Here is a 17,584-nt window from a genome sequence, read left to right on the forward strand (position 1 = left end):
TGGTAAGATACGTTGGTCTCTTTATTACTCATCATTTTTTCCTTCTTTTTTTCATGGTCTTGCATCACCAAATTTCTGTCCCCAAGTGGCTCAAAGACATCAATGTGTGAGTTCCTGCCAGGTGTCACAAACCACTCTGCAGAGGATATCTCTTGTCTCAAATTCACCAACCACTGACCAAATGGTCTGGGTAGAAATATGAGGGGAATTAAAGATTCACAGGAGGTAAAGAATCACTAGGAAAGAGCATAGGCATGGTACTGTGCATCCCACCTCACACCAACAGAACATTAAATGGTCAGAAAATCTTCTTGTTCATGCAAACATTATTCGTGGCAATTTGAGTGCACTTGATGGTGCCCTGTACCTGGAGGCAGCATGACATTTTGGTAAAGACAAGTCTATCCTTCTGCATTCTAATCTCCATAGAGAAAATTATGAAGATGATGGGTTGGACTCTCCGCACCCTGACGCCGAAATCACGGATGGCGCCGGGGTGGAGAATCCAGTTTCACGTGGAAATCCGGACCGGTGCCAGTTCGCCGATTCTCCGGGTGGCGAAAAGCAGCGTCACCGGGGATTACGTCATGGAGCACTGTGCAGCTGCACCACCGGGGGCCATTGCCAGAGGCCCGCTCCGGCATTCTCTGCCCCCGACCGTCCGAAGTCCCGACGGCGTGGAACTAACCTGGTCCAGCCGGTCGGGATACTCAGTTTGTGGCAGCCGTGATCGGGGGCGGGCTGATCAGAGGCCAGGAGGGGCCTTATAGGTGGCCGGGGAATGATTGTGCGAGGTTTGAGGGTCGGGCGCGTGGCCGATCGGGGGGTGTCCTTTGTGGGTCGACCTCCGCGGTCCGGGTCCGTCATGGAGTATGGCGCGGCCACTGGAGGCCTCTGCCATGCACATGTGAGGCCTCTGACCTGGAAGTGCGGGGACCAGTATCTGCAGCAAAAGCTGTGAGATTTTCTCCGGGTCACTGCTAGCCCCCTGCAGGGCTGTGAATTTGTGTCCCTTTAATCCAGGATTTTCAGGAGTAAAACTCCACCGTCTTGATGCCGTCTTGGGAACACAGCCCCAAAAATGGAGAATCCTGCCGTTGACTCTGGTGAAGAGCACAACTGTCTTCTGTCTGACAGGAGGCCCACAGTTACTTCCAGAACCATAGTTGAGGATGAAGGTTTTGCAGTGCTGGGCTGCAGCTGATACTTCAGCTGTACATAGCTCTGTAAAAGCCTTCATTATAAACTAGAGCGTCTTCAAGTTGCTCTTCACAGAACTGCAGGTTTGAGGTTCTTGACCCGGTACAGGACTCTTGTGAACATCCCTCCTATCGCTTTTAGTTTCTGCCGACCGCTACTCCTCCTCCTGTTCCAACCAAAGTGGCATCCCAATAATCAAAATCATAAAACCAACCTAACATTTACTAAATGTTCCACATCAAAATTCCACTGTAGATTTTGCAAGATAACTTTTTGAAAAGTTTCATGTCTTCAACGGCCAATATATCATATAGTCAGGTACATTAGCATTAATTTTCCAAAATTTGCCAAATTCTGGAAATGTTCCATCAGACTGGAAAGTAGAAATTATAACCCCTCTATTCAAGAAGGGAACAAGGGAGTAAACAGGAACCTATTGGCTAGTTAGCTTGGCACCTGTCATGGGGGAGGTGTTGGAATTGATCATAAAGGATGTTAGAGCTGGGCATATAGAAAAACTCGAAATTCGGAAGAGTCAGCAAGGTTTTGTGAAAAGGAAATCATGTTTACCCAATTCCTTAGAGTTCATGAAAGGAGTAACATGAGCTGTGGATAAAAGGGAAGCCTGTAGATGTACTGTACTTAGATTTCTAGAAGGCATTTGATAAGGTGCCACATCAAAGGTTACTGCAGAAAATAAAATCTCATGGTGTCGGGGGTAACAGATTAGCATGGATTGACTTTTGGCTGACTGGCAGAAAACAGTGTATGCATAAATGGGCTTTTGGCTGATTGGCAAGATGAGATGAGTGTGGCTCGACCTTTTACAATTTACATCAGTGGCTTCGGCGAGGAGAGCAAAGGCATAGTAGCTAAATTTGCTGATGACACAATGATAGGCAAGAACGTTTGTTATGAAGAAGACGTAAGGAGTTTGCAGATGGGTACAGATAAGTTGAATGAGTGGGCAAAAATGTGGTGGATGGAACATAATGTGGGTAAATGGAAAGTTGTTCACTTAGGCAGAGTATTAGTTAAACAGAGAAAGACTGCAGAATTCTGAGGTGCAGAACGATCTTGGTGTTCTAGTGCACGAGTCACAAAGGTTGGTATGCAGGTACAGCACTTTAGAAGGCTTGATGAGAGGAATTGAACATAAAAGTAAGAATGTCATGCTCCAGTTATGCAGGGCATTGGTGAGACCACAGCTGGGATTCTCCGCCGTTCGCTGGAGGTGGGATTCTCTATCCTGCCGGCAGCGCACCCCCACCTGTGGGTTTCCAGGCAGGCATGAGATAGCTTCAGTGGAAATTCACATTGCCTTCCTGCCCCCAAGTCTGCTTCAGGGGGGTGTAAAATTCTGGTATGTTACTGTAGAGTTAACTCACCACCGATGATGTCTGAACCAGCTTTTCATTTTCTATTTTTATATGATGAAAGCAATTTATTCACTTATTTCATTTATAATTCTTCATTGGAAACAGTAAGGATTTGTTTGTCTTTGATGCCGTTACTTTTTTTCTAATTCTGTTTTCTTGCACATGTTTGTTCATTTTAATGAGTCAGTCCTTGATTCATTATTTGTTTCATTAGAATGCGAGGTATATTATCCTCTTCATCTATTGTGAAGGCTGACACAAATTAATTATTCAACAAACCCTTATTTTCATTTACATTATTAGATGCATCCCTTTTTAAAGGGTTCACATTACCTCTGATTACTCTTTCTCTTATGCAAGAGCTTTTGTGTTAATCATGATATCCTTTTAATCTAAGCATAGTGGCAAGGAATAAGGGGAAGGGGGGAAAGAATTAAAGGAAAGGTCAATGAAGTGAGGAGGGTTTAAATAACAACACAGATGATGGGCAAAGCAAAAGCGGAGAATGGTGATGGGATAAGGCAGCAGCATTGTTGAATCTGAAACATTGTGAAGTGCTTAATCAAAAGATAGGTGCCAACTCCTCGTGCATGAGTCACAGAAAACGCCATGCAGGTGCAGCAGAAAATAAGGAAAGCAAATGGAATGTTGCCATTTATAGCAAAAGGAAATCAGTATAAAGATAAGGAAGTGCTGTAGCAACTCTACAAGGTATTGGTAAGACTGCACCTGGAGTATTGTGCACAGTTTTGGTCCGTTATTTGAGGAAAGATGTAGTGGCATTGGAGGCAGTTCAGAGGAGGTTCATTTTTTTAATTCCAGAGATGAGAGGTTTGTCGTAAGAGTGATTGAACAGTTTAGGCCTATACTCTCTAGTGTTTAGAAGAATGAGGGGAGATCAAATTGAAGTACACAAGATGGTAAAAGGTCTGGATAAAGTAGACGTGGAGCTGGTGGTTCCTTGTGTGGGGCATTCTAAAACGAGAGGTCATAACCTTTGAATAAGAGGTGGCAAATTTAAAACCGATTTGAGGAAAATCTACTTCTCGCAAAGGGTTGTGAATCTGTAGAATTCGCTACCCCAGAGTGCGCTGGATGTAGGGACGGTGAGTAAATTTAAGGAGGAGTGAGACAGATTTTTAATTGGTAATGGAGAACGGGCAGGACAGTGGAGTTGAGGCCAGGATGGGATCAGCCATGGTCACATTGAGGGTATTTAGGCTCGGGAGGCTAAATTGCCGACTCCTGCTTCTAGGTCATGTGTTCTAGGGAGGAGATACTCTGGCTGATTTCGCAATCCAGCTTTTGGTTTGTTACATTGCAGGTAGCAGATGAGGAACATACCAGCCATGATAGAATGGCGGAGCAGACTCGATGGGCTGAATGGCCTAATTCTGCTCCTGTATCTTATGAACTTATGAGCTCTCAAGCGCTGGCAGGTTTTAAGTCCTCTCTTCTTCCACAATTCTCCTCTGATCAGATTCCCTCACCTATGTCCTTTCTTACTAACGTTGTAATCGTATCTTTAATCACAACCTCCTCATTCCTCTTTAGTTTCTCTATTCTACAAAAAGACTTTACAGCTTGGAACTTTTAACTTCCAATTATGACTGGCTCACAGCCATGTTTCCATGTTTCAGTACTGACCACCATATCATACCCTCTTTGTCCCTTGAACTTACTCAATCTATTTCTCATACTCCATTTGTCACGTGAAACCTTTATTTGGGCAGAAGGTCCCAATGTGTCCGTTTTTCCAGATGCTGTCTGTTGCACACCATTTAACTTGAAATGTTTTTTCTTGCTGCTCCTGTTGTAACTATACTTCTGTTATTTTCTTTCTAAAAACAGAAAATTCTTAAATACTCAGCAAACAGGCAGCATTTCTGGTGAATTAAATTTTACTGCAACTTTCATTGACTTGGAACGTTCCACTCTGGGTGCAATTTAATGGGACAAAAACCAATCCTGTTTCGGCACGTGCAGCGTTGATAATGGTCCTGCTATTTAACGGCACTTTGCTGGTTTTTTTGGCCTCACCATTGAGGGCACACTTACTTCATATCCTGCACTGACATGCTCAGCTCGCCAGTGCGGGAAGAGTATTTGCGGATCAAGGTGGCATTTTTAAATGCCGCTCTGATCTTTGGACCCCTTAACCACTCCAACATGGCTTCCGGAATCTCTCCCCCCCCCCCCCCCCCCCCCCCCTTCATGCACCCAACATACCTCTTACAGGATCCTCAAACCTCCTCCCCCTCACCCACTTCTTATGGGCAAGTCACCCCGGGCCCGATCCCTTGCACAGGCATCCTGGCACCTGAACACCTTGGCAATGCCATCCTGGCACCCTGGCAGTGCCAGGGAGTCGGCGGGTACCACCCTGCCCAGAGCCCGACAGTCTGGGAGTCTCCAATTACCTGGGGAAACGCCCTCAGTTGCCGTTACACCTGGTCCACATTTGTGGAAACCAGTGCTAAGGCACCCAGGCAAGGTCTCGCAGGCGCGGTCATTCGTTCCCGGACCCTGGGAGAATATGGCACAGGCATATGTAAATGAGCTGAATGGCTCACTTAAATATGTTAATCTGGATCTCGTCCCATGAGCACGAGATCCAGATTACAGTGTATTGCATGATTCTTGCAGAACGTGGCTGGTAAATCAGGCCGGTTGTGTTGGCTGCTTTTCTATTCTGTTCTCCCTCATTACTTTAAACGCAGATATCAAGATCATAGAATTCATAGAATTTACAGTGCAGAAGGAGGCCATTCGGCCCATTGAGTCTGCACCGGCTCTTGGAAAGAGCACCCTACCCAAGGTCAACACCTCCATCCTATCCCCATAACCCAGTAACCCCACTCAACACTAAGGGCAATTTTGGACACTAAGGGCAATTTATCATGGCCAATCCACCTAACCTGTATATCTTTGGACTGTGGGAGGAAACCGGAGCATCCGGAGGAAACCCACGCACACACGGGGAGGATGTGCAGACTCCACACAAATAGTGACCCAAGCCAGAATCGAACCTGGGACCCAGGATGCTGTGAAGCAATTGTGCTATCCACAATGCTACTGTGCTGCCCTACAATGCTACCATGCTGAGAACATAAGAAATAGGAGCAGGAGTAGGCTATTCGAGGCAGCAAGCCTGCTCCTTGAATATATTCAATGACTCAACCTTCACCAGAAATGGGGAAGAGAATTCAAAAAACTAATGACCTCTCGCTCTGAAAGAAGAAATTCCTCCTCATCACTGCCTTAAATGAGAAAAACGTAACTGTAAACGCAATTTCTAGATTCCATCATGGGAGGAAATATTCTGTCAGTACCACCCTGTTAGTCTCCCTCAGAATCTGGCAAGTTTCAGTAAGATCACCTCTTATTTTTATAAGTCCCAGTGAGCATAGGCCCAACCTGCTAACCTTTGCTCACAAGCATACCCCTCATCCTGGGAAAAACAAGAGTGAATCTTTTCTGAACTGCTTCCATTGCAAATATGTTCTTCCTTAAGTATGGTGACCAAAACCGTACACTACTCTAGATGTAGGCTGGATTCTCCATCCTGCGATGCCCGAAGTGTATTTCCTGATGGGGCGGAGAATCGCAGCGCAACCTATTAACCGTCCAAATGGCCCATACTTGTGCAGAATGCCACCGGCCATATGGGTGCCCCCACTCCACCAAGGCTGCCACCTGAGAAACCGCAGACCCTCCCCCCCCCCCCCCCCCCCCCCACAAACAGGCTGCTGTCGGGGCTTTATCGGGTCCACCCAAGGGGGAAACCCACAGGAGGGCACAGGACAGGGACCGCAGAGCGACTTTTTGCATAGGTACACGCAGCCACTGGTACCCCTGCCAACTGGACGGGTGCCCGGGCCAGATGACACCCGGTGCCTGCCACCAAAAGGGCCAGGGGTGTAGTGAGGAGGGCGACGTGTCCGGTGGACTAGCTGGGGTGGGAGGGAGGGGTGAGATGCTGGGGCAGAGGCTGCAGTGCATGTCAGGGCCACCGTGTAGCACGTTGGACCTGGTTGGACACAAGGGTTACATGCTAACATGCCTGCCTATCACCCACTACAGAGAATGGATTTTGATATCCAACCAGGAATGGTTGGCATCTGCCTGGCCGTCCCAACCCTGGCAGACGCCATGAGGTTTATGATCAGGAGCTGATCGGGGAAGACCCTGCAGAACAGGAGCCTGCCCCAGAGGAGCAGGGACCAGCCGGTGAGGACGGAGAACCAGCCATCCAACAGGAGGAGGTGGGAAGGCTGTGCCGCATTACGCCTCTGTGTACTGACAGTGGCTGTCATTCGAGGACCTGCCGGACCGACCGTGTCATTGAAGCCTCCGGCTGAGCAGGGGACCGTGCAACATCTCTGCGACATCATAGCAAACCTGGAACCGCAGGGGTATGGGGGAGGATACCCGCTCCAGGTGGTCATCAAGGTGACAGTCGCCCTGAGTTTTTAGTCGACCGGGTCCTTCCAGGCGCCAAGTGGGGACCTGTCTGGGATCTCACAGACTTCCATGCATCGGTGCATCTGCGCCGTGATGGAGGCCCTGTATGCCTGGCGGAGCACTACATCCAGCCGAATATGGACCAAGGCTATCAGGTTGCTTGGCAGTGGGCATCACCGCCATCGTGGGATGCCCCAGAAGCAGGAGGTGATCAACGGGATGCATGTCCCCCTACGAGCACCACTGCATGAGTGGGTGGCCTTTACAAACCCAAAGGGTTTGAACGTGCAGTTGCTGTGTGATCACCAGCTGCTCATCATGTACGCCTGCAACTGATACCCAGGCAGCGTGCACAACACCTTCACCCTGGCACACTCAATAGTACCTGACACCTTCGAGGTGCACCTGTGGGTTGACTGATGAATGAAAGGGGTTATCCTCTGCATTTGTGGCTGATGCGCCTCTCCAGAGGTCTCACACCGACGTGGTGAACTGCAACAACGATGCCCATGCTGCGACCAGGGATGTGAGATTGAGCGGTGCATTGGCATACTGAAGATGCGGTTCAGGTGCCTGGACCACAATGGAGGGGCCCCCCCAGTACAGCGTTAGGAGCGTTTTCCACATCGTGGTGGCCTGCTGGGTCCTCCACAACATTGCGCATCACATGCTGGAGGAGGAGGATTCACGCCAGGCCTCGTCCGACAAGGAGGATGCGGAGGGGTACCAGATGGGCAGGCCATGGGGTCCGGTCAGCCACTGGAGGCTGTACAATGTTTGCGCCTGGGCTACCACACATGGGACGCTCTTGTCTCCATCAGGTTCACCGACTGGGGGCCTGGCCACTGGTGACTCAATCGACCCGTCCCACTCCCACACATCCACCAGCACTGCGCTCCCCCCACCTCTCCATGCTACCTACAAGCCAAATTATAGGGCGTGGGCCCTGGGTTCGCAATATCAGCAGGTCTGGTCCATGGGGTGAGAATGTTGACAACCCGCTCCGTGATGAGCCTTGGTGCTCTACCTCATTGGAAACAGTCTGACTGCTGCCCTCAGTAACACTCTCTACCGTTCGCCGGGGTGATCCCTGCCTGTGTGCTGGTCGTTCCATCTCATGGTCCCATCAAACCCCCGGGGTGGCGGAGTGGGATCCAGGGTAGGGGAGTGTGAGGGGTGAGGCCAGGTAATGGGGTGGTGTGCGCTGGCCACCCTGGGGGTCCTGGCCGGTGCCCACCTCCAACACCCAGGCCCCACGCCACCGAGCTCTCACCCAATTACCCTCCACCCAGCACACCCTCTGCTCCCAGCCTAGCCCATCCCTCACACCCTTCTGACAGAGCACCAAGTTAATTTGGAATGTGAGCAGGTATTTATTGTGCTATTTACAGGTATTGCGCCATAGCCCCTGTCGCTAACTTATGTACTGCATGGTGCCAATTTAACTGGTGTCTACCTTTCTGGCCTTATGGGCCCTAACACTCCGTCTAGGTGGTTCCCCAGGTGGTACATCAGTAGTGGAGGTGGCCTGCTGCGATACCCGCCCTGTGACCAGGTCCCCTATGCTGGGTGTGCTCTGGAGCGACAGGGCCTGGATGGGCCCGGCTGTCCTCCGGGTATCACAGGTGGCGTGGTGCCACCCTGTTCTGCACGCTGTTCTTCGGATATGGTGTGCGCTGGCTACCCCCGGGTGGCCAGTGCACACCACCCCATTACCTGGCCCCACCCCTCCCACTCCCCTATTTTATGTTCACTCTTGCCGCAGGGATCCATGGGCGCGATTGATGCGTTTGGCGGGGTATCACTCGACAGATGCAGTACAGAGATTGACACGTCTATTCAACAGCACTTAGCTGCTTATCTGAGCCTTGGGGTGTTTCTCTTCATCACGTAGAAGGTTTTCCTGCACTGGGGAACTGAATGCGCCATCAGGACCGGCTCCTCACAGATCGGGGCACCATTTTGAAAGGCTGCCACGATCTCGACACCCCCTCTTCTCACCTCCCCCAATCATTCTGTGCCCCCCTCAAACCCCCCTTCACATCTGTAGCACCATCGATCACACACGAGGCGAGACGTAAAGAACTTCAATCGAGGCTTTATTGAGCAGACTTGTTCAGACACGTTCCCCAGCAGCTCACTCACAGAATGCAGCTGCGGGGATTACCCAGGTTCTTATATCCCTCCTATCTGGGTGGAGCCCAGTAGGTGGAGGATCCAATCGGGATCCAGCATCTGTCCTCCAATAGCTGCTCGGCATTCCTGGTGTACCGTATTACCCCTAATACATACCACCACATTCTCCCCTTGTTAAAAAAGAACCCGGCGGGGTGGTGGGTGGTATGGTGGTAGGGGTTTACAGGGTCGGTACCTTAACCATTGAACTATGTACAATCAGGCCGCTTTTACTGGGCCACCGAATTATTCACATTTTACCCGATTTGCAGCGTTAACTATTTAAAACAATGCCGCTTTGCTGGGCCACTGAATTATATACATTCGATGAGTCGAGATGGTGCTCTGGTCGCCCTTTCAGATCGTCTCAGCCCGGGTGGTGGTGGTGCTGGCTCGGGTCCGGTCGACTCTGGGAGCATCGCGCTGTCCCCTTCTGTTTCCTTACTCCTGGACGGGCCTGGGAGGAGGACCGATGCCCCTGAGAAGGGGGTGGCTGTGGGGTGCACCGGCGGGAGTGAGGGCGAGGTGATTTGTGTTGGGGGGGGGTGGGGAGCTCCGGCGGGCGCCAGGTCCCGCAGAGAGACCGTGTCCTGTCGGCCGTCTGGGTACGCCACGTAGGCGTACTGCGGGTTTGCGTGGAGTAGATGTACCTTTTCCACCAGCGGGTCTGATTTGTGCGCCCGCACATGTTTCCGGAGCAGGATGGGTCCCGGGGCCGCCAGCCAGGTTGGCAGCGATGTTCCGGAGGAGGACTTCCTGGGGAAGACAAGGAGGCGCTCGTGAGGCGTTTGGTTAGTGGTGGTACACAGCAGGGGCCGGATAGAATGAAGTGCATCCGGGAGGACTTCCTGCCAGCGGGAAGTTGGGAGACTCCTAGACCGTAGGGCCAGTAGGACGGACTTCCAGACCGTTCCGTTCTCCCTCTCTACCTGCCCATTCCCCCGGGGGCTGTAGTTGGTCGTCCTGCTCGAGGCTATGCCCTTGCTGAGCAGGAATTGATGCAGCTCGTCACTCATGAAGGAGGACCCCCTGTCGCTATGGATGTAGGCGGGGAAACCGAACAGAGTAAAGATGGTGCCGAGGGCTTTAATGATCGTGGCAGCGGTCATGTCGGGGCAGGGGATGGCGAAGGGGAAGCGGGAGTATTCGTCAACGACGTTAAGAAAGTACGTGTTGCGATCGGTGGAGGGGAGGGGGCCTTTGAAATCCAAACTGAGGCGTTCAAAGGGACGGGAAGCCTTTATCAGGTGCGCTCTATCTGGCCTGAAAAAATGCGGTTTGCATTCTGCGCAGATTTGGCAGTTCCTGGTGACTGTTCGGACGTCCTCGACGGAGTAAGGGAGGTTGCGAGCCTTTATGAAGTGGTAGAAACGAGTGACCCCCGGGTGGCAGAGGTCCTCGTGGAGGGCTTGGAGACGGTCCACTTGTGCATTGGCACAAGTGCCGCGAGATAGGGCGTCGGACGGCTCGTTCAGCTTTCCGGGACGGTACAAGATCTCGTAGTTGTAGGTGGAGAGTTCGATCCTCCACCGCAAGATCTTGTCGTTCATTATCTTGCCCCGCTGCGCATTATCGAACATGAAGGCTACCGACCGTTGGTCAGTGAGGAGAGTGAATCTCCTGCCGGCCAGGTAATGCCTCCAATGTCGCACAGCGTCCACTATGGCTTGGGCCTCCTTTTCTACTGAGGAGTGGCGAATTTCTGAAGCATGTAGGGTCCGGGAGAAAAAGGCCACGGGTCGGCCTGCTTGGTTGAGCGTGGCAGCCAGAGCGACGTCGGACGCGTCGCTCTCGACTTGGAAGGGGAGGAACTCGTCGATGGCGCGCATCGTGGCCTTTGCGATATCCGTTTTGATGCGGCTGAAGGCCTGGCGGGCCTCTGACGACAGGGGAAAAGTAGTGGACTGGATTAGTGGGCGGGCCTTGTCTGCATACTGGGGGACCCACTGGGCGTAATAAGAAAAGAAGCCCAGGCAGCATTTCAGGGCTTTGGTACAGTGGGGGAGAGGGAACTCCATGAGGGGGCGCATGCGTTCGGGGTCGGGGCCTATCACTCCATTACGCACTACATAGCCCAGGATGGCTAGACGGTCGGTGCTAAACACGCATTTTTCCTCGTTGTAGGTGAGGTTGAGGGCGTTAGCAGTCTGGAGGAATTTGCGGAGGTTGGCGTCGTGGTCCTGCTGGTCGTGGCCGCAGATGGTGACGTTGTCGAGGTACGGGAACGTGGCCCGTAAACCGTGCTGGTCGACCATTCGGTCCATCTCTCGTTGGAAGACCGAGATTCCGTTCGTGACGCCGAATGGAACCCTTAAGAAGTGGTATAGCCGCCCGTCTGCTTCGAAGGCAGTGTACTTGCGGTCACCCGTGCGAATGGGGAGCTGGTGGTAGGCGGACTTAAGGTCCACGGTGGAGAAGACCTTGTACTGTGCAATCCGATTGACCATGTCGGATATGCGGAGAAGAGGGTACGCATCTAGCTGCGTGTACCTGTTGATGGTCTGACTGTAGTCTACGACCATCCTTTGCTTCTCCCCTGTCTTCACTACTACCACCTGGGCTCTCCAGGGACTATTGCTGTCCTGGATTATGCCTTCCTTCAGCAGCCGCTGTACTTCGGACCTGATAAATGTCCGGTCCTGGGTGCTGTACTGTCTGCTCCTAGTGGCGACGGGTTTGCAATCCGGGGTGAGGTTCGCAAACAGGGAGGGCGGTTCGACCTTGAGTGTCGCGAGGCCGCAGATAGTCAGTGGGGGTATAGGGCCGCCAAATTTGAATGTTAAGCTCTGGAGGTTGCATTGGAAGTCCAACCCCAGGAGGGTGGGAGCGCAGAGGTGGGGAAGGACGTACAGCCGGTAATTTTTGAACTCTCTCCCCTGCACCGTTAGGTTTGCGATGCAGAACCCTTTGATTTCAACGGAGAGGGACCCCGCCGCCAGGAAGATTTTTTGGGTGCTTGGCCGAATTACAAGGGAACAGCGTCTTACAGTGTCCGGGTGAATAAAACTCTCCGTGCTCCCCGAGTCGATCAAACACGGCGTTTTGTGGCCGTTCACCAGCACCTTTGTCGTTGTCGTCTGGAGCGTCCGGGGCCGCGACTGGTCGAGGGTCACCGATGCCAAACGTGGTTGGTGTATCAGACCGTTGTCTTCAGGCAGTGTGGAGCCGGCCACACCGGGGTCCTTGCCTGTCAGCCAAGATGGCGGCGTCCATGGATCGCACGCGGTTGGGGCTGGACAAAATGGCCGCTCCCATGAGTCGCACGCGGCCGGGGGTGGACAAAATGACCGCTCCCATGGATCGCACGCGGCCTGTGGGTAGGAAGATGGCGGCGCCCGTCCCCCCCTCGTGGTGTCCGGGGTCCAAAATGGCGGCGCCCGTTGGCCGCCCGTGGGTCGCTGGGAGAGTTGAGCCCGTGGTCCCATTTGTTCCCCGGAGATAGCGGCGACCCCACGGGACTGGCACACCGCTGCGTAGTGCCCCTTTTTACCGCAGCTTTTGCAGGTGGCCGAGCGGGCCGGGCAGCGCTGGCGGGGGTGTTTTGACTGCCCGCAAAAGTAGTAGCGGGGGCCCCCCGGGTGGTCTGGGATTCTGGCTGCGCACGCTTGCGGAGGGGTTGGGGTTGCCGGGGGGTCGGTCACGGCGGGGGTCCACGGAGCCCAGGGGGCTGCAGCGCGGTCGGGGGCATAGGCGCGGGCGTGCGGAGGGGTTGGGGTTGCCGGGGGGTCGGTCGCGGCAGGGGTCCACGGAGCCCAAGGGGCTGCAGCGCGGTCGGGGGCATAGGCGCGGGCGTTTTGGGAGGCCACGTCGAGGGAGGCTGCGAGGGCCCGTACCTCTGTGAGTCCAAGAGAGTCTTTCTCTAAAAGTCTCTGGCGAATTTGCGACGATGCCAAACCTGCTACGTAAGCGTCTCTGATCAGGAGGTCCGTATGTTCGTTCGCCGTAACCGCTGGGCAGTTGCAGTTTCGTCCCAGGATCGTTAGAGCGTTGAAGAAATCGTCTAGCGATTCCCCGGGGATTTGTCGTCTCGTCGCGAGTTGGTAGCGTGCATAGACCTGGTTGACGGGCTTAATGTAGATCTCCTTCAGCAAGTTGATCGCCTCTGGGAATTCTTCCGCGCCCTCGATGAGTGAGTAGATTTCGGGACTCACCCTGGAATGCCGGACCTGCATCTTCTGGTCTTCTGTTGGTCTGCCGGGGGCTGTTCGGAGGTATCCCTCAAAATACACCAGCCAGTGTTTAAACGCGGATGTTGCTTTTGCTGCGTGGGGGCTGATTCACAGGCACTCCGGGGTGATCCGGAGCTCCATATTCCTTTTTAAGTCTGCTCAGTAAATTGTAGCACCATCGATCACACATGAGGCGAGACGTAAAGAACTTCAATCGAGGCTTTATTGAGCAGACTTGTTCAGACACGTTCCCCAGCAGCTCACTCACAGAATGCAGCTGCGGGGATTACCCAGGTTCTTATATCCCTCCTATCTGGGTGGAGCCCAGTAGGTGGAGGATCCAATCGGGATCCAGCATCTGTCCTCCAATAGCTGCTCGACATTCCTAGTGTACCGTATTACCCCTAATACATACCACCACAACACCCCTTTCATGGGCATGCCCCCCCCAGTCCCCAACCCTCACAGTATCAACCTGGCACCCGGACACTCTGGCAGTGGTCCTGGCTCCCTTGCAGCGCCATCCAGGCACCCTGATATTGACCGGGTGTGACGCAATGGGAAAATCGAGCCCCTTTACTAATTAACCCTGTGTCATCACACATGGCTCGATTCAAAATATCCTGTTTCCTGGTTGGTGCCAGAACATTCGCTCTAAAAAACTGGCCCAAATACACGGTATGAACCCATCCTTGCCAATTTAATCTGTCCAATCGATGTGAAGATTAAAGTCACACACGACGATTGCTGTTCCTCACTTGCAAGCCTCCACTACTTCACAATGTGTTCACTGTTCCTACTGTGTAATTACTGTTCAAACCATAGAATTCCTACAGTGCTGAAGGAGGCCATTTAGCCCATCGAGTTTGCACTGCCCCTCTGAAAGGGCATCCTACCTAGGCCCACCTCTCCCGCACTATCCTCGTAACACCATAAGCCCACCTAACCTGCACATCTTTGGACACTTAAAAGAAAATTCAGCATGGCCAATTCATCTAACCTACACTTCTTTGGAGGTGAGAGGATACCAGAGCACCCCATGGAAACCACGCAGACATGGGGAGAAAGTGCAAACTCCACACAGAGTCACCCAAGGTCGGAATTGAACCCAGGCCTCTGGCGCTGTGAGGCAGCAATTTCAACCACTGTGCCACCATTCTGTCTCTGCCGTCAGGGAAGTGGCCTATAAGCTACTCCTAGCAGTAACGTCTCTCCTTTGCTTTCCTCTCTCCATTCAAACTGATTCTACATCTTGATCTTCTGAAGCAGGTTAATTTCTCCAATGATCATATCCTTGATTAACAGAATTATCCCACCTCCTTTTCTCTTCCTCGCATCTATCTGAGGGTGTTAATTTTTCAACAAGTTTACTCTTTAGTATGTTTTTGAGACCATCCGATACAGCTTCTGTTGTTAATCACATTCAACCCAGGGTCCTACACCTGTGATTAGCATTATGAGTGTCCTGGAGTACGTTTCTGGGCATGTTTAGGGCATCTGATCCAAGTCCACAATGGTCGGGTCAATGTTGGAGAGATTCATGCAGGCTTCCAGGCAACTTATCTCCCTCCATTAGAAGTTTACAATTCCTGAGTTAACTATCGTATATGTGCACAGGTTGGGACTTCCTTTGGGTCCCAAAGCTCCACAGCGGTGAATATCTGAATGTTTGTAAATATCTCCCTCAGAAGGTTTGCGTCCAAGTAGTTATTCCAGAGCATAAGTTGGTCAGGAGCTCTGAAATGTGTTTTGTCACAGAAACAAAAGAATGCCTAAGGTAGGAAGTGAAATTGCTGCACCCAAGCAGTCAAGCTTGCTCGTCTAATGTGGGTAGCAAGCTGAAGAGTAGAGTTTATCCTGGCAGCTAATTTTTCTCTTTTCTTGATGGTGGAGTATTTGATATTAATTTTTTTGTGGTGAGTCGAAAAAGGTGCCAGTCCCAGAGCTGACACGCATCACCTTGATCAGTGTAAAAAGGACTCTTTCTAAATGTTCTCGGTGTTAAAACTATACATAAAAGTGAATCCACAAATATTTTTGTTGTATTTAAAATAAATCTCATCACTTTGATTGCAGTAACGGCTTCACTTCTCTCGGATAATTTTAACTTGTTCTTTTTCTTTCTCTGCAGCTCCTTAAACCTGGAAGGGAAAATTAACATTTTGAAGATGCGTCAGCTATTTCTGGCTCGGTCACTGCTGCACTGTGACTTCAGCAAATCAGACTCCTGACCTACAACAAGCAAAGCAAAGCAAAGCAGCTGACCCTATGGAACCACAGCGTCATTAATGCCAGTGCGATCTGGATCACATCATTTCCAGCAGCTCTCTATACACCCAGAAGCTTAACCTGAGCAACTGCTCCAGTCCACCGTTCAATTTGCTTCTAAATCAAGATGAAAGCCTGAAGTGAATCTCTGATTTTATTTTCAGTTCTCCCTGTTTTTCTTCACTCCTGAAGTATTTATGTGAAGCAATGCTCAAGAAGATCAGTGTTTATATAATCAGTTGCGGAAGCTCTAATCTTGCAACTTGACATAAAACTAATCGAGCCTTCTCATTCCCTGCATAAATAAAAACACAAAATGAAATCACGAATGCTACAGAGAAATTAAATGAAATCCTACAAGGGGCAGATGATAAATTTCCTGTGCCGCAAGGAACCAAGGATATGTTTACATGACAGTGATATGAATTCTATATGTTGAGAACGGTTGAGAAGTAACAGAAGCTGTTTACTGTTCATAGGGAAGGATCAATATCTCCTGTCCTCTTCTCATTTCTTTAAGCCATAGCAAACAAAAGCATCAGTGCTGATGGTGATTGTGGCATTCCCTTCCTTGTCATCATATCAGGTGAAAATTCAAGGACACAAAGCTATTGCCGATGCTCAGAAACTGCATCTCAGTGCTCTTTTGATATTTGCACTGTCACTTTCATTCAGGGTGATGATGTGTGGAGTTACTTGCACAGATGGCCTCTTGAGATCTGCAACCAACATGCAGAATCTTGCTGGGCTTTACCAACTAAAGAATATGATTTGCACTTGTCTTCGATTCCAGTGGGTGGAATCCATATACGAAAATTAAATTGTCCTTCATCCATTCTCCACTCTCAAAGTGAAAAGAAGCCTCAAAGCTGCAGAGTGGACAATAGAACACATGATCGTACCTCCCCTTGCATTATATATTTGATTTTGTATCGTTCATAAAACGTTGGATGATAAGGGAGAACAATCCAAGCAGAATTTGACTGTCATTAACTATACTGTGGTTTTAAAAACAATGCGTTAATTTGGCACAGTTGTATGAAATACGTTTGTTATTTTAAATGGGGTCTGCAGGCTTTATAAAATCAGTGGAACTTGGATTCAGAGAGGATGCACAGCTATTGACAAGTAAAGCACTTTAGTTACATTTTTAAGTTTTGTATTTTTATAAGCCACCATTAACGATCCTTGTTTGGCTGACATTTGAAGACTTCAATGTTACTCATCATGCTTGTGTTGTATATTATTATTTGCAAGCAGAAACCAGTTTTGTTTTACTTTTAAACAAACAAACCTAAGAAAGTAATGTATAGATTTTAAATAGAAGGCTGCAAGATATATTTCTTCTACTCATAAAAAGTGCAAACAATGTATTTTGTAATTTTAGAGTTTTAAAATTGAAAAGGTTATTTTATTATTAAAGGCCTGGTATATGATATTAGTTAGACAGCAAGTAACAGAAAGAAAACTTTTCATACTCTTTCCTAAATCAAAACTGCTTGTCATAAAAAAGCAACAAGAAAAAAATAAAAATATATATATACTACTTCCTCTTCAAATAAATGTTCAGAATTACAGTTCTCTCTAAGTTGCTGCATACACATTTACTCATGTTAATCAAACCAGTAGTTCAACATTAAATAGTTCTGCAATAAACTGATCCAAAGTGAAAGTTTGTGAATTTATCCTTTCAGAGAACTAAATACTTTTACAGTTTTTAAATTAGTTTTATCTGCATTTCAATTCAAAACATGACATACTTCTATATTTGTTATCTCACAATCACTGCAACACCATATCAGATCAACTTTATCAAAAAATCATCCAGACTCGAAACGTTAGCTCCCTCTCTCTCCACAGATGTTATCAGATCTGCTGAGATTGTCCAGTATTTTCTGTTTTTGTTTCAGATCCCATGACATGTTTAAG

At 50.0% G+C, this 17,584-nt stretch overlaps 1 protein-coding gene across 2 annotated transcripts in view; it reads left to right on the top strand.

The window, feature by feature from the left end:
- The window catches only part of prr16 (proline rich 16), a 364,415-nt gene extending 347,088 nt beyond the window's left edge, over positions 1-17,327 (top strand). For both annotated transcript variants that reach the window (XM_072516521.1, XM_072516522.1), the window contains exon 4: positions 15,519-17,327. The gene's annotated coding sequence lies outside the window, so the exon portion shown is untranslated. The remainder of the gene's footprint in view (positions 1-15,518) is intronic.
- The last annotated feature ends 257 nt before the right edge of the window (positions 17,328-17,584 follow it).

This window comes from Scyliorhinus torazame, chromosome 9 (assembly GCF_047496885.1).
Source record: "Scyliorhinus torazame isolate Kashiwa2021f chromosome 9, sScyTor2.1, whole genome shotgun sequence".
NCBI lineage: Eukaryota > Metazoa > Chordata > Chondrichthyes > Carcharhiniformes > Scyliorhinidae > Scyliorhinus > Scyliorhinus torazame.